This window comes from Saimiri boliviensis, chromosome 12 (genome assembly GCF_048565385.1).
Source record: "Saimiri boliviensis isolate mSaiBol1 chromosome 12, mSaiBol1.pri, whole genome shotgun sequence".
Lineage (NCBI taxonomy): Eukaryota > Metazoa > Chordata > Mammalia > Primates > Cebidae > Saimiri > Saimiri boliviensis.
This window is the reverse complement of record NC_133460.1, coordinates 90,868,261-90,891,741: the sequence shown is the minus strand read 5'-3', so window position 1 is coordinate 90,891,741 and position 23,481 is coordinate 90,868,261.

The window sequence follows — 23,481 nt, the reverse complement described above, 5'->3', positions numbered from 1 at the left end:
AAAAACTTAGTTTAAAGCTGATTCATAATTCTGATAGGTCCATACCAAAGAAAAATCCAATTAATTTTATGGGTTAGCATAAATTTTCTTACCCAAATCTAAAATAGATAGTGCAAACACCATAGATAAAATCCATTTATAAATATAGGTGTGAAATTCAAGATAAAATATCTATAAATCATATGTTAGATACTTCTGAGCAAGTTGGGATTATTCTAAGAGTGCAGAAAGTTCATAATTAATCTATCAAATTGTGAACAATATATTTAAATTAAAATAAAAAAATCCACAGAATATTAGGTGAGACATATTAATTTTAGTATCCACAAAATATTAGGTGAGACATATTAATTTTAGAAAACAAAAATACAATCTAAATAAAATTTGATAAACTTAAAATACAAATAGTAGAAAACTACCTACATTTTATCTTATTTATCTACCCCAAACTACTAGCAAGCATCATCTTAAAAAGCTAAATGTTAAAGCCAGTTTCACTGAAATCTGGATCCAAACAGGGTATGATTGATATCACTACTATTAATCAGCACTTTAACAGATGTTTATTCAATCAATATAATTCAAAATATTTTATAACATGAAAAAATACAATTAGAAGAATTATTACATGCTTGTATTTTAGAAAAATCCAAGTGAATCTAATATATAGGAATTAATAAGTTAATTGGATGTTTGTTTATAAAATAAATCTATAAATCCCCAAATTTTTCTTTATTAAAAATGATGTCAAGAATGAAAATGAAAAATGTTTTTAATAATGGCCACAAAAATATAAAATACCTAAAAATGAATCTAATAAGATAGATAGATAGATATACATATGGTACCTAATATAAAGAAATCTAAAAGGTGTTATAGAAGAGCATAAAAGAAGATCTTGGTAAGCAGAGTAACAGATCATTTCACTACATGGTATGAATTAACATGAAAATGACATTAATATATCAAATATATTAATATCAGATCATTTAAATATACTTTTAAAAATATACTTTGAATCATATCATCAACTGACATTTTCTGGAGAGAAGAAAATGTAGGCCCACATGTAATTTCATATGGAAGAATAAATATATGAAAATAATTAAAGAACAAAAATGTGGTCAATAGTGATAAAGGATTTGTATCTATCTTACATTAAGAAGTTATTTCCATGTTAATGGTGTGTCATTAGAAGAAGGATAGGCAAGTGGATAAGCAGAAGAAAATAGAAAGTTCAGGAAACATTTTTATTTAATAATACATAAAAGATGGCAATTACATTTGGTGGAAAAGAGATTATTTAAGCATTGAAGAATAACTAGATGTTTTCCTTTTATCCCTCTATGTTGGTGCTACAAGTCACATATGTAATTTCAAGCAGTAGCCACAATTAAAAAGTAAAAAGAGACAGATGAAATTAATTTTAATATATTTCATTTAATCTATTACCATTTCAATGCAATGAATATAAACAATTATAAATGAGTATTGCTTATTTCTTTTCTTTGTTTTTCCTACAAATTCTTTGAAATCCAGCACTTATTTCATACATACAGAACATCTCCATTCAGACTGGCCACATTTCAAATACTCAGTAACTGAATGCAACTAATGCCTGCCACCTTGGATCCTGTCTCTAATCCTCACCATTCGTTGAGACCAAAGGAGTGGACTGCATTGATCACTCCCCTTGTTGTCTGTTTTCCTATTGAATTCAGCCAAAGACAGACATCAAAGTGATGAACTTAGTAAAAGGAGAGGGAAGTTGTCTATTTATTCCTCCATATACCTCTCTGCTGGACTGTGAGTTTGTTTCATTGCTCTCCTGGGGCAATAAATTTAGTCAGGTGGTCTTCTCCTGTGAGGTCCTGGTAACACATCTCTCCTCCTCTTACCTCTCCAAGTCCAAAGAAGGAAAAGGATGCTTCACTATTTATTGGTTTCCTTCAACCTTGCCCTCTCTCTTGTGAATTATCCCTTTATTAAATTGTCTACTTTTACCCTGTTTGTTGTTTTTCATACCAGGATCCTGATTGATGTAATTATTCTATTAGAAGAATGTAAAAGTGTACCTCATCTCATATCATGTGCAACACACACACACACACACACACACACACACAACCTAGATGAGTTATAGCTTTAAATATAAGATATAAAAGACAAAAGTTTTGAAGAAAATATTTGTATAATTTTATGAAGAGAAGCAAAAAAGCCAAGAAGTCATAAAGTAATAAGTAAAACAAACAAACAAAAACCCCTGACAGATTAGATGATATTGTACTTAAAATTCTTGTGTGGGTAAATTTATCAAAAATAGTCAAAAAAAAGACAAGAAAATATGGACATCACAAAAATAGACAAAATATTAATTTCCATAATATAAAAAGATCTATAAATTGTTTTTAAAAATAATCCAACAGAAGAAAAATGGACAATAAATTTGAGTAGGAAGTTCACCAGAAATTAAATGCAAACATTAAATAAGCACATGAAAAGACACCCAGCTTCACTAGTAGATAGATAATTGCAAATTAAAACAATAATATGTCATTTTTTTTCTATTGGCTGCTGGAACCAGCTCAGTTGTAGAGACCCCAACCCAGGCGACACTGAAGGAATTAAGAAACAGAAACAAAGATAGAGTGCAAAACTGGGATCAGAGTGGGACGTTAGGGGACTGACAGCATTTCTCAGCTGCAAGCCCAGAGCAGACTCTGACCCACATATTTATTCTTGGTGAACAAGCGATTATTCTTATTAAGCAGGTACTCAGTGTTTCCTCATAGAATAAAGACAGACTAAACAGGCAGATAGAGCGCGTTCACTGCTAAAATAGAAATAAGCTAGAAAGCACTCTTTGCAAGTCAGCCATGGGGATAAGGTCATATATCCTGTATTTTGGGAACTGTTTTAACTAGTGCATGACCAGTACTTTTAGCTAACTATTCTAGCAGTTTTCTGCCTGGGGATGGCTCCATGTTCCTTGCCATCGCCTCTCAGCAAACAACATATACTACATCACACACACGTCAAGGTCTTCTCCCAATAATTGGCAAAATTGAAAGGATTATTTCCAGTTAGTGCTAAAAAAAAAAAAAAAAAGTTTAGGAATAGCTGCATCCTCATAGATGACTGATGTGTGTAAATTTAGACCACTATTTACCATACTTATTGGATAGGAAACCCCATGATTACTCACTTGCCATAATGAAGTAAAAGTATAAGTTAATCTTATCAAAAAATAAGGAAATAATAAAGGAAAAACACATACATTTATATGTACATAGAAAACTTTATGACTAGATAGGTATAATATTAAACAATTATATCAATAAGTTGGGATTGAAGAGGAAGAAGTCACAGTATTACAGTTACATAGAGAAAAATATGTAATCCTTCATTACAAAGAGCAAATACTTTGAAATAAGAGTAAATAACAACAAAGGAAAACTATACAAAACATTATTTAATCTTTAAAAAATATAACAACAATGTTCTGTTAACAACCTAAAGTCAGATTCTGGATTCAATCTGAGTACCTGAACCTTGCAAAATGAGGTTTCCACTCATACAGAACCAGATACCTATAAAACTGACCTACTACGGGTGGAGTGGGGGAGGGGGAGACTGACCTACTTTCAAACCTGTGCATTGAGATCAGTTACCAATTTAGCTCCTTATGATTGTTGTACACTGATGAATTCATTACCTAATATTAATATAATTATTTTAACAACTTATTTGAGAGTTTGGCAGTAGATCTGTCCAAGTTTAATTCAGAGAAAAAGTCTGAATTGGGAAGTGTGCTTTCCCTGAGTCTTAGCTCAGGGAGTTTGAGTTTCTTTATCAGTAATTCTTTCTATATTAGGGGTACATAGTCAATTTTATACATCTTAGCCTAAAATTGTTTTGTAGCAACAGAGGAAGTTGAATGAAATCTATTATGTCATTTGTTATTAGAATTTTTACTATTTAGTAATCCCTATTCTTATTCTTAGCTATTTTTTTAGTGAATATTTTACTATTTTATTGTAATTGGTAATTTTTTGTTAATTTGTTTTCTCTACAGATATCTGTACTTAATCTGATTTTATAGTGTTATTAGTATAGAGAGCTTGTGGGGGCAAGTAAAAAAACCTATAAATTTCTGCTATTCTAAAATAAATGTCTGTCTGCAAATGGCCAACAGGTACATGAAAAGGCACTCAACAGCGTTAGTCATTAGGAAAATACAAATCAAGACAATAATGAGATTGCTCTCACCTCTTAGGATTGCTATATCAAAAGGACAAGAGAAAAGTGTTAGGAGGATTTGAAGAAAAATGAATCTTTGTACATTGTTCATGGGAATATGAATTAATACAGCAATTATGGACAACAGTATGTTTTTTTCCACAAAAAAAACTAAAAATAGAACTACTGCATGATTCAGCAATCCCACTTCTGGGTATGTTTTCAAAGAAAGTGAGATCACTAGTTGGAAAAGTTATCTACACACATATGTTTATTGCATTATCCACAATAGCCAAGATCTATCTATCTATCTATTTATCTATCTATCTATCTGTCTATCTATCAAGAGATATTATGCTATTATGCAAACTGAGGAACTAGCAAAGAGGGTGGTGTCATTCAGTCCAAGTCTGAAGGCCTGAGGACTAGAAAAGCCAATAGTGTAACTGCCATTCTTAATTCAAAGTTATGAAAACAAGGCAAGTGGCAGTGGTGTAAGTCCCTCAGGCCAAAGGCCCAAGAAATAGGAGTTTTGATGTCTAAAAATGGGAGAAAATAGATGATCTGGCTCAGAGAGAGAGAGAGAGAGAGAGAGAGGGAGAGAGAGAGGGAGAGAGACAGAGAGAGAGTGAGAGGAGAGTCACATTTCTCTCTCTTTTTATTCTATTTGAGCCCTCAATAGATTGGATGATGCCACTCATATTGATGAGGCTGGATCTTCTCAGCCTACTGATTCAAATGCTAATATCTTCAGGAAATATCCTCACACATACATCTAGAAATAATATTTTACCAGGTACAGTTGTCTGGGCATTCCTTAGCCCAGACGAGTTGATATGTAACATTAACCATCACATACTTTAAATCCAAAATCCTAAAATAACAAGTCTATATTTGGCAATTCTGACTGGCTGTTATCTGGTAGAGTGTGAGACTCATATAAATTTTTTTGCTAGGAATCCATGAAAAGTCTTTGTAGGCAAGTCCTCCCCAATTCTAAGCATACCATATATGTTTTCTGCCAGTCCTTGTTTAAATTCCACATCTTCTCCATGATTTTCTTAATTACAGTGATTAGAAATTAATTTTCTCTTATCTAATACTGCCATATATTTTGATAGGTGTTATGAGTTTTAGGATTCTTAATACGTTATAAACTTCTAGTTAGTTGAACTTTGCACATAACATCTTTTTTCATAAGAAAAATATTGAATATAAAATATATTTTTCATTATTACACCATGTTAAAGTAATTCCTTAAAAGATTTCAATAGGGATGTTTGGGGAATTGAAGATACAGTCCAAGTTTCATAACAGAAACTAGTTCATGAGTTAGAAAGTGGGGAAAGAGAAGGCAGTCCACTGATTCTATATCTATTTTATAATACTTTAGAGACCAGAGAACATTGGAATCAGGAGATTTATAAAACACTAGCCCTCCAGCTTTCCACTGTCTGGTTTTCCAGATGGTACATTGCATATTATGGTTATTCATACAATACAGAGAAGATTAATCAAAAGAGCAAAACATGTAAATGTCTTTTTTATCGTAACTTTAATACTCTCCTTTCTCCACCACCAAAGTTTTGGATAAAATATTCTTCCACATTGTCAGTATTTTTCTTCGGAATGCAAATTTCTAGTGTGGACCAATCCTATAATTATTCAAGCCAGACATCTCTAAAATGGTAAACATATTCTCAAGGTTTACCTATAAATTTGTGGTATGTATTCGAAATCACTGATGATTTTAGATAAACATAGGTAGAGAACTTAAATGAAAATATTTGCTTACCTTAGGGAAATAAAGCTTGGAAAACTGGTGTCAACTTTCATTCTGTCATATAAACCTTGCTTATCCCTACTTCTGACCATTTACTCATGCACTTCCATGCGAAACTTTCCTCTTTCCAGCTCCTTTTTATTAGTTTATATTTAGTGGCTACTTTAAGTTCTATCTCAATACTAGTTTCCTCCAAGTTACTATTCAAGATTTTCCTGCTCTGAAAATTTCTTTACCTAGATTTCCATTTACATATCTAACCATTGTCATATAATTTTCCTATCATGTATATGCTCTAACTTGCTAATATGCTATTTTGCCATTATTCTTGGATGGGATTGTCTTTTTTACTTGGAATATCAGCTTAATATCAGAAACTTCTTTTCAAGCTTGTCTAACCTGTAGCCCCAAAGCCACATGCCGCCCAGCATAGCTTTGAATGCAGTCCAACACAAACTTGTGAACTTTCTTAAAACATCATGAGTTTTATTGCATTTTTTTCCTAGCTCATCAGCTATCATTAGTGTTCATGTATTTCATGTGTGGCCCAAGACAATTCTTTAAATGTGCTCCAGGAATGGCAAAAGATTGGACACCCTTGCTTTATTTCATTAATTTTCTACTCAGGGGTTAAATATCGATGGTGGAAAAACACATCATTAATATATTAAATGAGAGAGTTAAAATAGAAAACATTAGAAAATACTGAAATCCTGGACTTTGTCTGATGAGGTGAAATTTTGAAAATTGTAAAGTATTATCTTTTGGTTCACAAAAACTAGAGCCCAAATGCATAACAGAGATATATTTTAGCATGGAATTATATGTGAAAAGACCAGTTTCTATTTGGCTCTAAACTAAGTCATTGGAGATCAAATCTGCATGTCACAGAAATGATACGTACTGAGAATGGTTGGAGTTCATGATACAAAAGCTGAAGGAAGGAAAGCTCATGAGATAGGTAAAGTACACAGAAGTCAGTGCATGAAAGAATTGCATGTCATTATTTCTAGGACAGGATTTATTGAGAACTGAACAGATGACATACACTGAAACTAATTTATATATATATATATATATATATATATATATATATATATATATAAATAATTCAATCCTTGCACTATCCCTAAGATATAGGTGGTTTCAGCCACACATTATAAATGCAAAACCTAAGCCTTAGGGGAGTTGAATAGCTAAAAATAGGTAAAGACATTTGTATTAATATGCTTTGAAGTTACAAATAACCCAAAAGAGAATAGTCAATGAAGCAATTTATCCAAAAGAGTGATAGTATCAGATGTAGTTATAAAACAGAGAGGAACTTCTTTAATTTCTATTAAAAGTAGTAATCATGAGAGGTAGGAGAGCTGTATACAATTTGGCAGGGGAAGGTAAAACCTGAGATTTTAGTAACCTCTCTACTTACCCATCTGAGAATCGCTGTTTCACAAACATTTTTGACAGCAACATGGAGAGGGGACTTCTATTATGCCCACTTAAATTTATTATTCCAAGAAAGAGAATGTTTGACCTGTTCTCTGTATGGTCTGTCCTCTATTTTTAATATAGCATTCATTTGCAAGGCACTAATTAATAGAAATTGATAAAATGCCTGTTACTCAGGGTTAAGCAATTAGGATGGTGAAGGCACAAAATCATTTTATAATGGAAGATAAATATGGATATGTATTTAAAGAAGAGAACATTTGTGCAGTGGAGGAAATATACATTGTGGGTTATTATCAAATACAACTTTTTCAGGGTTCAGCTTGATATAAGTAGATGATTTTTCATAATCATCTTCTAAATTGGAATGGATTGTCATTGAAATAGGAGAATTTCTAATCTCTGGAGGTTTCAAAACATGCTATGCAACCTCTCATCAGAGGCATTATTCTCTCCCAGTTTTTTCGTTGGATATATGAAATTCTTTAACACCAGTATTTTCTATGTTCCAAGCCTACTCAAACCAGCTTAACTTACAAGGGAATTCATTAGCTTATGTAAATGAAATCAGGAGATAGGGCAAGCTTCAGGAATAGTTCACATCCAGAGGGTTATCTACCCTTGCCACCAGAGGTATAGTTTCATTTCATGTTGACTGAAGGTTGTCATGGATCTTGAGTTACATGCATCTTGGCTCATATTTATACAAAAGAAATATTTGTTTCTATAAATTTACCACATCCAGTGTCATATCTATCCCTGATAATTATAATGTTGGAGGTCTGGGTTATAAGCCCATCCCTGACCCAAAAACTGTGGGAAATAGATTGTGAGTATATTGATAAATTTAGCATATGCCCCTGAGCGAGAGTTGTCAATCTTTAGCATCATCAGAATCACCTGTATTACTTGTTGAAATGCAGATTCCTGGGCCCGACATCCAGAGTTTCTGATTCAGTTGGTATGAGATCCAATGATTTACATATTTTTGTTTTATTGCATATGTTTATCACATGCAACTTGACATTTTGAAACATGTATACATTATAAAATATCTAAACTAAGTAATTCACATGTGCATTCCTTCACATAAAATTTGCGTTTTAACATCTCCCCAAGTGATGATGATGATGATGATGATGATGATGATGATGATGATGATGATGATGATGATAGTCCTGGGCCCAGACTTTGAGAACCACCACCCAGGCATCATCTCAAAATAATTAAATGGAAATCTCTGAGGATAGAACCAAATATCTGTATTTTTTAATATGCATACAGATCACCCGGAAATCTTGTAAAAGGCAGATTCTGACTCAGTCTTGAGATTCTGAATTGCTAATAAGCTCTCAGATGATACTGATGCTTCTGGTTTGAGATACTGACTTTGAACAACATTAACTCGACAAAATTCTGGTTGAATTAATCTGAGGAAGGGGCAGGTGTTGCCAATGTGTAGACAAAGCTGAGAATCATTTTCTGAAGTCATCAGGACCCAGGAATTAAAACTCTATGCAAGAGGAGGAGTGGGTTCCTTCTGGAAAGATGAGTTTCTTCTAGAAAGACGGGTTTCTTCTGGAAAGGTGGGTTTCTTCACCTTTGCCAGACAGTGGTGATTGGATTGGTTATGAGATCTTTAAGGTATGTTGTAACTTTTGGTTTCCAGGAATTGTCTTGAGCTCCCTGGTGTTAGCCCACACACAACAGACCTTAGCTTCAGAAGCAATTTATAATTGAGAAATCAACTTAAATATAAATGTTTGTTTTGTTTTGTCAGCTCAAAGAGTCTGAAATCATGAAAATCTTCCATTACTGGGCTCCAAGTCATCCTGTATTTTAAGTCACCAGCATCTTAATCTTTCCTTAGAACCTTAGGCAGTTATACAGCTGTCATCATGGAAAAGAGTAAGGGAAAAACATTTTCACATGCCACACAGAATTTAGATAAGCACATCAGTGATTTTTTTTCCTAGCTCATCTGCAGTGTTTAGTTTACCTTTCTAATGTGTCTTGCTTACTAATAGCTGCTGATCAGAGCTGAATGAATAGATTTGTTTCTAGGAAAGATTTGCATGATTGAGAATCAATCAGGCATGTTTAAATCCTCAGGTGATATGGAGAGAGAAAATAGTACAGATTAATCTGGTGAGTATTTACAATTTAATTGTGAGCAGACAGGTGAAAAAAATCTACTTTGGGAAAAAAAGGAAAAAGACAAAGTCTATGATGTCAAGGGTGAAAATATCAGGAAAATGTAAATACAGGAGTCTGGGTATTTTAGGGCTATGCCTTAGCCCACACTCATAAAAACTGATTTGAGCTAGTGGTCCATCTGTCCATTATTAATGGGAGGAAATGGCTTCAACAAATAACTCATTAAATGTGCACTCCGTTTGGCCCAATATGAAGTGATACATCTAAATGGCATTTGTAATTACTTATATGAAACTATTTTTAGAAGTGTCTTAAACCACAAATTAAAAATAAGAGATAGAAGAAAATGAGACATCTTTCTGTGGATGTTTTTTTTGTTGCAGATACCTATTCTCTTTAATTCTGAAGCCTGGTTGGTGTAATTGTGTTGAATTTGTCAGTCATATTTTAAACCTCAGGTAGCACTTCCCCTTGCTATCCACTATCTTTCCATGGCATATTTTATAGTTTAGATCTGCAGGGTAAGCCTCATAAAAATTACAAATTTTATCACCCCACATTAAAGTGACTGGTATGATGATCTGCATGAGTTAAGAGAATGGCTAATTATCTACCTCTTAGCATTTGCAAGGTCAGTGCGTCATCCACTGAGAAGGTCAGTACTGGGTGAAGGGCTGACAAGAATTTGGGAGATTTTGTAAAAAGATCAATGACCTTCATTTGTCTTAGGAGGCAAAACAGGCTGAAACAATCCCAGCAGAGGGCAGCAATACATACATAAGCATGGCATTGTGTCAAAGGCCAGCAGCAGATGGCAATAATGATAGTTGTAGCAATAACAACAATTACCCATAGAGTTTATTGCTCTATGTCAGGCTTTTTATATGTATTCTTCCATTTAATTTTCAAAAAAAACACATAAGGTTTTTATTATACTCATTTTACTAACAAAGAAGCAGGCTTTGATTTTAAGTAACATACCAGAATGAGTTGACCAGACGTATCTAATAGAAGTATGACTTTTGAATCAAGGACTCGCAGGCCAGTCAGCACTGAAGAAAATGATAGGTTCTACAACTACTACCCTAAAATTCATAGTGTTCTGAATATGATCAATGTCACTTCCTCCAACTGTATTCTTAGAACACTAATATTCCTGTTAAGATGTTACTGGGTGTTCTCTGTCGGGTGGAGGGGGTTCCCTCATGGGGAACAGTTGGATAGTATTTATGAGAATGCCGAGTTCTATAATTTTTAGCAAGTTCATTTCTTGTATTACTTTTGCAAGAGAAAGATACAATATGGAACATGATCAATATATTGCACAATATTATCTCCAGGGGAGCACAATTTATAAAGGGCTGAACAAGGAAAAGAATACAAGATCAACAGTTAAAAACCTAGTGTCTTAGTCTATTTGGGCTACTGTAACAGAATATTATAGACTGGGCACTTATAAATAACATTACATTTATTTTTTACATTTCTAGAGGCCAGAAAGTCCAAGATCAAGGCACTGGCAGACTTAGTGTCTGGTAAGGAATTGCTTCCTGGTTATTCTCACTGTGTCCTCACATGGCAGAAGGGATGAAGAAGTAATCTATAGCAAAATTCATTTTTCATGTATATAAGAAAAGAAAGCCAAAAATATCAGACTCATTGGACATGGCAGAAGGGCTGAAAAAGCAATCCATAGCAAGATTCATTTTCATATATATAAGAAAAAGAAGCCAAAAAATCAGACACATTGGTGAATTTAGTGGATCAAGCCATAAGGAAAAGTAAGAATGCAGACTTTTAAAAGATCAGAAAGAATATGTTGCAATTAAATAGTTGAACTTCAACTTGCTTCTAAACTTCTTGGTAGCTAAAGAGTCTCACATTTATGTGTCTTCACCTAGCAACTTTGCCTTGTCACTTGGAATTGAAAGTTCGTTTTCAAAGCAGAAAACAAAAACCAAAGAATAGAAAAAAATTATATACTTAGGCGAAATAAGAGAAGAAATTGCAGACATTTAGAGAAAGTTAGGAAGCAGAGCCAGAGAATTCTTTCTGTTTGATAAAAAATATACATTTTTAAACTCCCATATCTAGAGACCTTAACTGAAATGTATACCTCTTCTTCTCTCCAACACTGTATCTATACAATTGCCTTACTTTCATATGAATTGTAAACATCAAAAATGATATCGCAATATGTGTTTTTCCCCTGTGGGTCCAAGATATGTCTGCCAACTAAGATTTGCAGAATATAGAACAAAAGAAAAAGTAACATCTGGATTACAACATCAGAGCACATGGTTTAAATAGGAATTTGTTTGCTTTGGAGATGGACCAAAAACAAGATCATAGTCTGAGCTGATGCTGTTGGGTAAAAATGGTCTCCCATCTTTTCAGAAAGCAGCTTCTATCCAGACACAGGATGGAACAAACAAGACCATGGAGAGACATGACTGAATTATTAAAAGTCTCATCTACTTATAAGGATTAATTGTGAGTTCTGAATCAATATTTTATCATTTTAGCTAGTGAAACATTTATGAAATAGCCCCTTTTTTGCAAGTGCCCCAGTATAATTAAAAAAGATCTAACCTTTCAATTGGCATCTTTTTCTGCTTATGCCTAGATGACATTGATTAGCTAAGCCCTAGTTACGCTAGGAACAGTCTCTTAGACCCTGTTTACCCAACATCATTGTACCCATAACCACTGTATATGCACAATAGCTTAATGTATTGATTTATTTACTTGCTAAGAAAAAACGTGTTGAGTATTCAAATGAGAATCACTGAAACAGATGTCATGGAGTATATAGGGATGAGAGATACGTAGTCCTGCTCCCAGATATCATTATGGTTAAGCACCTACGTATAGTCCAGCTTTTCTTAGGTCACATCATCGTGTATATGTATGTTATGTTTTTTTGTGTGTGTGCACGTGTGTATGCAATGGATGTGGTTATTGATTCACAATAACAAAACAAAAAGCTGAAATTGCCCTGTCTTCAACTTAACATTGTCAGATATATTCTATATCAGGTGTCCCCAGACTTTTTACAGAGGGGGCCAGTTCACTGTCCCTCAGACCGTTGGAGGGCAGCCACATACTGTGCTCCGCTCACTGACCACCAATGAAAGAGGTGCCCCTTCCTGAAGTGTGGCGCGGGGGCTGGATAAATAGCCTCAGGGGGCCGTAGTTTGGGGACACCTGTTCTATATCCTCTTTTCAGTATCTTTCCTAAGATATTACTGTTTTGAAAGCTCTCAAGAAGTGATTCACATGGAAGCAGTGTAAACAAATGGATGTGAGCATGAGCTTGGAATTTGAATCTAGACTAAGCAGCTTAATAGTTTTGTGACCACAGACAAGTTTCTTAATCACAGTTTTACCATTTGTAAAATGAACATAAACCAAGTACCTCCCTCCGTGTATTTATTAATGAGAATAAAAATATTTAGTACAGTGCCTGATATAAAATAAGTGACCCACAGTTATTATAAATATGTGTATAGTTGTATGTATCATATATTTCATTGAGTCTGAAGTGCATTTTTTTCCTATTTCAGCATTTTTGAAATTGGATGTGATTTAGAATCTACAGTGTCTCAAATGTGATGAAAGAGAGAATTCTATAAAGCATATATTTATATAACAATAAATGATAGGTATTATCATGGGCTCATGAACAATCACATCAGCAATGTTAATATTTCTAGCCTTTTATTCCTTCTGGATCCAATTCAGTGTGGTCAGCCTACGTTTAGGTCTTGGCGTCATGATGTGGGCATTATAGGTGGGCCCAACAAGACTTCTTGCTGCTGCTGATACCTGAACTGGGGTGTCTGGCAGTCAAGATCTAGGGTATCAAGGTAACTATGGAAAGCATTAAGGCCTATTACTACAGGACTGATTTGAGCTTATTATGACAAAAGTCACTGTAATTTCTGCTAATGTGGGAGATCTTTTGGCTATACCTTTCTATCACACTCTGTTGCCCACAACTGAATGCAGTTCTGCTTGGGACCCCTTATACTTTAATGTATTAGTTAAACACTCTTTCAGGTTTGGTTTGTAGACTGCCTTGAGCTCAGGCTGGAGGGAGAAGTTAAGTGAATGGCAATTTGTGCTTATCGAACCTTGTCTCTTTTCTCCGGAAAATATGAATATCTGACTCTTATTCACAGACAAATTGTTTCCTAGGTGTCGGATCACTCCCTAGTTGCCTGTGTGTGCTGCACAAATATCGCAGCAGAGTGTTCAGAAAGGAATGCACTGTGCGTGGTATGGCAGTCCTGGTGTTTGTTCCTGTGCTGTCTGTTTTACTTGTCTGTGCTCAGGTGCATTTTGTGCCCTTCTCCTTCTTGGCTTCATATACTAGGGGACTGACCCCTGCAAACACTGTTTCCCAGGACACCCTCTCCATCTGGCTTCCAGCTAGATCTGGCCAACAGTGAACAGTCAAAAGAGCTTGGAATGAGGGAGAAAAGAAAAACCTGGTCTATCTCTCATTTTCTCTGGTTTTGGCAGTGTTTTTAGAGAGGACTGCATGCCTCCTATGGTTCCTGCTCTTGCTGGACATCTCCCCTTGTTCAAGAACATTTGACCTCACCTCCTACCATTTCTACCCCATCAAGGTAATCAGTCTCTGCAACTCTGGAAATCCCATTCCATCCCTTTTTCCTATGGCAGAAGGATGATAACAACTTTCTGCTTTTGCTGATGTGGGGGTTACCTTTTTATCAACTCTTTGGTATTTTAGCTGCTTCCACATGTTTGTAGCTAGTTTTCTATGTTATAATCTTACTAGTTGGCTACCTGCAATGGGTTTTACTTCCCTGATATAGGCCCATGCAAATAGACCTCAGGAGTCCCAACCCTACAAAATTTTGATTCTTGCCCAGATGTATCTGAACACTGGTAAGACAACATAGACTTAGCTTGGATCTGTTAGACTGACATTTATGGAATCAATTAACATAGGATCAAATGTGAAGGCAGAGTCATTCAGGAGCCATCCGGAACAATGGAACTTTTGAACAGACTCATAGGAAAAACAGTGAGGCTGGTGATGAGGAGTGTGTTAGTACATGGAGTTCAGGATGAGGGGTGGCACTTCTGAAAAATGAAACTTCACATTTATAGAATAATGAATCATTTAGGCTGGGTGTGACGGTTCCAGCCTATAATCCCAGCACTTTGGAAGGCTGAGGTTAGAGGTTCGGTTGAGCCCAGGAGTCAAAGACAAGCCACAAGCTGGGGCAACAAAGCAAGACCCCCTCTCTACAAAATAATAATAATAATAATAATTAGAATAATGATTCAGTTTGGAGTATAGTATACTGCGGAAGACAGGGAAGATATTACAAATTAATAACAATATCAGTGACAACTAATATTTGTTTTCATCTTAATATTTGCCAAGCACTAAGTAAGTGGTCAGTATACATTCTGTAATTTATCTTTAGAAAACCTTGTAACGGAAGCATTATAAGCCACAGATAATGATGTGGAAACCTAAGATAAGCGAGGACAATAACTCTTTTAAGGAGAAAATGGAAACTAAGTGGCAGATCTAAACTATCGAATGTGATGCCAGCCCCATCTACTCAGCCCAGACTTACTTTTCAGCCTTCAGTATCCACTCGTATTGTAACCGAGTGAGTACAGAATCACCACTGAGACAGAAGTAAGCCAATTCAGAAGGTCATTTATTGCAGGCAACCACGGAGGACTAGAGTCTCTCCAACCGGTGTCTCCCAGTTCAGGGGGAGCAAGGGCTTTAAGCAGAAAACCCGCATCCTGGCGAGGCATGGGATCCTTTCTGCAATCAGCATTATGCGTAGCAAGCTAGCTATTTTTCCCAGAAGCCAAGGTCAGCAGTTATTGCAAGGAAAACGGGGCAGCAAGCAGTTATCACAAAGGAAATGTGGCAGCAGTTACAACTTATTTTTGGAAGAACCGTTTTTCTTGGTGGTTGCAGGGTGCAGGGGTTAAGATGGCATTGCTTAGGTTCTAATTCTGGGTCAGCTGTGGCACACTTGATGGCATTTTTACACTTGCTTTGATATCCTTGAAATGTTCTGTCTCCTGATCTTCACATTTTCCTATTTTCGACATCTAGAAATAGCGTGTCCATGTATTTGTTTCTGATTATTTTCTCCTGCTTCTCCTCCTTTAGCTAGAATATAAACTTCAGGAGAGAGCAAGAACTTCAATTGCCTTTCACTGTTGCATTCCTTGTGCCCAGAACAGTACTTGGTATGGAGATACATCATAATTATTCATTGAATAGAAGAATGACACATAATAGACCTTTAGTAAATATCCATTCTCAATTCCTTGTGTGTCCAAAAGTCAGTTCATCAGCCACTTTCAAGGACATAGACTGCATACACATAAAGGCTAATGGATCTGGATTTTCTTTTTAAAAAAAATAGGGCAATCTCTAAGTGTCAGGATTTGGGACGATCTCTCCCAGATAACTATTATCGTTTAGGCTGAGAAATGAGATTCGTACTCTGCCAAACTATTTAAACTTTTTAGGTAATTAAAGTAATGAAGTTGTCTGGGAGCACAACACATTGTATGCTATCCCCTTAGGTCCAATTCATCTGCTTTAGTTTCTGACTCCAGTTAACAGTTTTATGGAGGAAAATCACATAGAATAGTGGGAATTCATGCAGAGCCGCATGAGGAACAAGCTATTTGCTATTTCCAAGAGAGAAATGAATGAGGAAAAGAAACAGGGCTCAAGCCTCCTTCTCTGTTTCATGCAAGAACTGTGTATTTTAAATAGGCCTAATGAGGCGTGGGGAGTTTCAGCCTATTCCACATGAACCCTCTATGTGGACGTTGGAAAGCACTTTGTAATAAAAATATATATACATAAACATAAACATATAGAGACTATTTATTTGGTGAGAGATCAATATAGCATAAAGGGTATGTGTATTCCTATAGAAATATGATCTCAAATAGGATACAAAGCACGGTTTCTTTGTAAGACAAAGCCTTAGGCAGAAAATTGCCTCTGGGATGGACAGTTTGAGCTTCTGCACACCTTTAACAGCCTCTTCCCTTCTACAAGTTCCGCCTAAGAGGCAGAAGTCTTGAGGGAGGTTCCCTCGCATCTATTCTGTCTGGGGGCAATGGCTTTTCTGGTTCCCCACCTCTTGGACTACAGAGACCTTGGCTGTAGGCCAGTGGGAGCACAGACACGCCAGCCAGTAGGTTAGTTATGCTTTTCAACTAGTCACTGCCAATCTCTGGAACATTTTTGTTCTCAGCTTTTTTCCTCATTTGTTTCACTATGTAAACGACTTCAGATTTTTCTTCAAATAAGTGCAAATATTCCATATCATTCCAGTCTCGGCATAGAAAAAAAAGTGAAAATATGATATTCAGAACACTAGGGAAAACCCGTCAGATTGCTTCTCAATCTGGAAACTGACAGTATGGGAGGTCAAGGTAAAGAAACCTTCAGATCTGCCTCTAGACACTGGAAGCTACATGTGAGAGCAGATTTTGCTGTTTTTCATGCCTTATGTGTTTTACTATGATTCTCTTCACAAATATCCCTTGAAAGATCAACTTCCATCTAGGTCTGATGTTCAGACCATGTGTGCTAGAGTGGCCTGATCATTTTGTCTACTTAAAAAACAACAGAAATATTTCCATACTAGCTGGTAAATAGCCATGCCCTGAGCCCCCTGGTCTCCACAGCTGCCCTGGCCAACCTTTGTTCAGAGAACCCTTGATTTTCAGGATCCAAGTTGGTACCTGGCCCCACAGGTAGTCTGTCAACCTCTGTTTCAACACGGTAGATGACAGCAGTTGTGACAGCCTGACCGAGTTTTAAAGATTAGGAATACCACTCCTGCTTCTAATAAAAGTGGGTTCATCTTCATAGTGCCATCCAGTCTCCCCTCACTTTGGGAATTACCTAAATTCCATGAGATGAACTAGAAGAACTGTTAGGAGGCAATGCCTACACAGCAGAATACAGTCTTGGGGGTCCACCTGAAATACATTGAAATGTTTCTTGCCAGTAGATGAATTTCTGCAGTTGTCCTCTCTTAATATTGCTATCATGTTTTATTTCTGAATTTCAGTAGCCTTATCTGTGAGTCAGAGGGTAGCAATTGGAATGCAAGCAAGAGGAATCAAAGTAACTAACTGATGTTTGAAAAATAATTTTTTTAGGATGCAATGAAAAATAATGTAGTTCACAGAGTCAGAGGAAGAATTGAGTAATGGAGCATTGTTAGGAAGAGTAAAAACCACAGCAGAGCCTGATTTTTGAACCAATGTCTGGGCTTCAATTATGTTCCATCTCTCTTTGTGTTTTACTATTTTATTATTTTATTTTATTTTATTTTATTTTATTTTATTGTTGAGACAGAGTCTCCCTCTGTCACCAAGGCTGGAATATAGTGACGTGATCTTGGCTCACTGCAACCTCTGCCTCCAGGGATCAAGCAATTCTCCTACCTCACTCTCTCGAGTAAGTGGGATTACAGGTGTGCACCACCACGCCTGGCTAAGTTTTTTATTTTTAATAGCGATGGGGGTTTCACCATGTTGGCCAGGCTGGTCTTGAACTCCTGACCTCAAGTGATCTGCCCACTTCAGTCTCCAAAAGTGCTGGGGTTACAGGCATGAGCCACCATGCCAGGCTTCACCTTTGTATTTTATTAAGATTCGTATTTTTGGGTCAGAGAGTCTGGTTGTGCTAATTTTGTTCTCCTGTCTGTCCCTATATCTAGGAGAGCAGGTTTTATTAGCAGCCCCAAAATAATAGGGAAGAGGACTTTCCTAAAGAAGAGAAAATCATCAAGCAAACAACAATAATCAAGATCTCTACTTATCCACTCGACATTAATCACAGGGTGCCACAGAGTTTAAAGGAGATAACATATATCAATTGCTTAGCTTAGTATGTAGTTCAAACATTCAGTAAATAGATGCTAATAATATAATGAATGATAATAAAGTGGCATAGGAGAAATATAACATCAGTGCTATTAAAAGTAGCAGCTGCCGGGTGTGGTGGTGAGCGCCTGTAATCCCATCTACTTGGGAGGCTGAGGCAAGGAGAATCACTTGAATCTGGGAGGCAGAGATTGCGGTAAGCCAAGATCGTGCCACTGCACTCCAGCCTGGGTGACAGTGCACAACTCCATCTCAAAAAAAAAAAAAAAAAAAAAACCAACTGCAGCACTGGTAGTATGGTGAGAACATGGTCTTTAGTTTTAGAAAGGCTAGGTGTAATATCAGTGGCAAATCTGAAACCCATTTTCTTCCTTAGGGAATGAGGGATATAATTTTTTTTTTTAGTTACTAAATTAAATAGCATAATGTACATAAAGCACTTAGTACTTTTTTTGGATTCATGGCTAAGTACTAAATTTTATATGTGTGTATATATGTCCTTATGTATATCTCTACATCTAAATTTATATATAATTATCTGACATATATGAGATTATATCTTAGAACTTTAAAGGAATCATAAAATCCATATCAAGGTAAGTTTGAGGTTGTGTCTATCAGTAGCCTTTCCATGACCCCCTTCCATCTACAAATAGACTCCCTTAACATTCATATGCAGATAGGACTAGCATTTCATTCTGCAGAACACATCTGACTCTTGCAGTCTTTGTCTAAGAATATTAATTGTTTCCTCATCAATTTTAAGGGTGATTTATTGTTGTTTTTGCTGTTATTATTTCTTTTCAACCTCCACATTATTTATTCAAAATTAATAATAGCTGCATTTGTAATCTACATAGAGATGAAAGAATCTGCTCACGAAGCATATCTCAGTCCTGGGTGACTCAGAGCCAGGTCCATGCCTCTTTCATGTGCTTCCTTCTGGAGAAGAAGAGCTTGGAGGAGAAAGGTTGATGTCATTAAGAACAAATGGACACTTTCCTGGTGACTTCCTTGGGCATTGGTCCTTTGCTTTCCTATCTGAAGTCCACCTTGATAAAGCAGTTGGCCCTTTATACTGAAAGGAAGGGTTATCTCCTTTCAGGGAAATCTCTGCTTTGAGCTATTCATCTTTGAAAGTAAATGAATTAATAAAGTTGTGTCTCTGCAGAAGATGACACACTCTGTCCACCTAGGTCCCTATTATGTGTTTTGTCGGAGATGTTCCAGAATACAGAGGGAGGAACATTAGGCAGAAATAACATTAAAACAACTTAAGGGAAATAGATGATGGAATTAAGTAGTTGTGGTAGTGGTAGTTTTCCCCAACAGCTGCTGTCCATTTAATCCAATGTAGAAAACAAAACTACTTGTTTACCCTTTGCTGCAAACCTAGATGTATTTAAAAGCGGTCCCACTCAACTATTGCAATAAGTTATGATGCAAAGATATAGTGTGGTACCGGCAGATGTTCTTTTGTAAGAGTCTGTAATGACATGGGGGAAATCTTTCAAATATATTGTTTGATTGAAAAAAAATAAGCATTCAAACATGACGTAATATAATCTCAAATAATTCACTATAGGTTTTTTTGTTTTGTTTTGTTTTGTTTTGTTTTTTGAGACTCAGTCTCACTCTATTGCTCAGGCTGGAGTGCAATGACATGATCTTTGCTCACTGCAACCTCCTCCTCCCAGGTTCAAGTGATTTTCCTGCCTCAGCCTCCCAAATAGCTGGGATTACAGACATCTGCCACTAGGCCCACCAGTTTTTGTTTTGTTTTGTATTTTTAGTAGAGATGGGATTTTACCATGTTGGCCAGGCTGGTCTCAAACTCCTGACCTTGTGATTTGTCTGCCTTGGCCTCCCAAAGTGCTGGGATTATAGGTGTGAGACACCATGCCCAGCCATAATTTTTTTTAAAATGCAACTATTCAAAATTCTACTTTCCAAATATTCTGTAAGAAATGTTTGTTTCTTTACAGACATAAGAACACTCAATAACTGCTCTGCTTTTAAAGAGGGCTCCAATAGTCCTTTTATCCAGCCTATAGATCCTTGTAAGGAATGTCACTGGACCCACCCATTCCCCAAAGTTTAGGATGCCCTTATACCCTTAACATATTCTTCTATGTGTGATTGCCCAGGAAATTACTTCAGTCCACTGACCATGCATCTGAAATAAGACTCAAAGTCTGCACCAGACCATATTATTTCAATTTGAATGTGAAATCTTGCCGCTTCCCTACTGAATTTGTACTTAGGAATTCCATTATCTTCCCCAATTCATTTTTCCATGTTGTTGTGTTCCATATGTACCTAATAATCTCTCTCCCTTCAGACTGTGGGCTCTGTAGAGGACATGGAGTGTCAGATTCTGCAATACATTCTTAGTATCAGCATATCACCAAAGAGCAAACAAACAAATATTTGTGCAGTGCTAAAAACTGGTATGAGCAAGGTCTTCTTAATGCCAACAACTTTGGGGTCTGCAAAGATTACTATATTCCACATCTTTTTTTTTGTTTATGGAGAGAACAAGGTGAGATAGATATGGTGATCATGTGATGACAAGAACACAAATAACTATTATATAGTTATAGGACAAAAGATTTGTCAGGTTCTGATAGTGTAAGACTAATAAGGGTGTTATTACTTCTTTAAAGATAGAGAAACTTTAGAGTTGCGGCATTGGAATAGAAAGGAGAGAAATATTGAAATATACAAAATTCATGTATCTAAATCATAGCCATTTTGCAAGGTACATAATGTTCTTTGCAACCTGTATTTAATTTATAACTCATGCAATTAAGGATTACAGGTCTCACCTACCCACATGCATTTCTGCCTCCCTGAGCACATGATTCTTCAAGCAATTCCACATAATTCTCTAGTCTGTTGTTTTGCACATGCTACCTTTTACCAGAATACCTTCTCACCAGCTCAAATGCTGTTTCTCAGTATATATTGATTTCTCGAGGACATTCCATTTAATTTTTCTGACAATATTTAGTCTAATATTTGATAATGCATGGTAATCTAATTGAATGCATATCTATCTTTCCCTCTAGCGTCTGAGTTCTCACTCCCGACCTAAGGATATCTGCAAATTCGAAAAGCATTTCTTTTAGGCCCTCTAAGTCATTTCCCCAAATATTAAACAGTACAAGATCAAGCCCCTGTCGCCCTGCAAATTAATTCTATTTAAAAATATTTATGGAGCACTGCACTCTGATGAATGCTGTGCAGGATTTAGAAAAAGTAAAATACGTAATTCCTGTTTCCAAGTTGCCCACAATGTAGTCAAAAAAAAAAAAAAGACTAACAGTTGTACAACAGCTAGAGGACAAATATGGGATTGTATAATTAAGTGTCTAATTGTATGGTGAAGATTTACAGGAGACTTAAGTGGAGGAAGATTGGAGAGAATGAAGAAGTCAAGTATGACTTCACAGAAGAGAAGGAAAGAAGCAAAAATAAATAGCAAGAGGACTGAAAGGTGTTTCCTAAGTAAACCACCTTCTCTGACTTTTTTTCCTTGTGACCTATACCTCTGGGACTTGCCTGAGACAGATGGAGATGTGGATGTGCAATGGTTCACATTGTATGGCCAGTGGACTAAAGTAAGTCAGGGCATGAGGCAGGAGAGGCCACGAACTTGGACATTGTGAAAATAAAGAACTAAACCAGCAGTTTTATGGAACAAATCTGCTTTATATATGAAGTTAGTTTCATCTGAATTTAGGAATAGAGTCCATCTGACATATTCACTGTCTTTCATCAAGATTTGAAGATAGTCGGTAAACCAGGAAGAAATTGATTTCTTTATAATAATTACTAAAAGGTCCTTGTGTCCAAATCCTCTTTCCTCTGAACAATTCAAAGCAGTCAAGGAGTTGAACTGTAGCTATTCAAATGAGACAAATTTTAAACAACTATAGACATAAGCATCAATGCTGATATTTATTTGAAATTATTCATCTTTGTTTGGTCTCTTTTTGGCTTATCATTCTAGAATCAATGATGATATATGGTTTGCAGATGATAAAAACCTGGCTGAAACCAGGTATCCTCAGAATTGAGATGTGTTCCATTTTCACATTAAAGCTGCATAATGTTAACATGATGCATGGAGCAAGAGTTTGCCATCAATGGAAACCCACTGCAGTACTGCATTTTGTCCATAACTATGTTTTTCTTCAATATCAAGAAATCAATTTTTATGCTGAGTTTTTTAGTCCATGCACCAGAGAATTAATAATTGTGTTGAACTGAGGATGAGCAAAAAAAATCAAACTGTGAATGTAGATTTCATATTTATATTTTCAACACCATTTGCTGATTTTTTATATTGCTATATTTTATGAACACCACCAACAAAAGTATACACACACACATATACGACAGTATATATACATATATTTTTGCAACGCACTATATTTTTCTTGTATAAAAATACTGAAACAGAAAAAAATTTCTGTGTAATCTTTAGGTTCATTTGCATCATTTTCTCTTATATCATTTTCTCTCTGAATGATTGAAGAAATATGTGGGTTGTCAGGCTTAGTTAATACAAAGACAACAATCAGTTACAAATAGTGAGAATTTACATGTGATGTATGTTTTTCTCCATCTGACTTTACTGCCTTTTACCCACAAGGTGGCACTCTCTAGATACGTCTAAATTCAAGCCTTTTTAATAAAGGTACATCAAAATAGACCTGTTTCTCAACCAACCTTCATTGTTAACAGCCTTCCCAAAAAACAAAGTGAATTCACAAATGCAGTTTGGAAAACTAGTATGGTGAAATGTATCACATAGATCCCTAACAAGATGTCACTGTTTACATTGTAAATTTGTAAAGTTCTTAATTCTGGATCAATTTAGGTTTGATTTTGTTCTCAGTATGAACAGGAAAGCA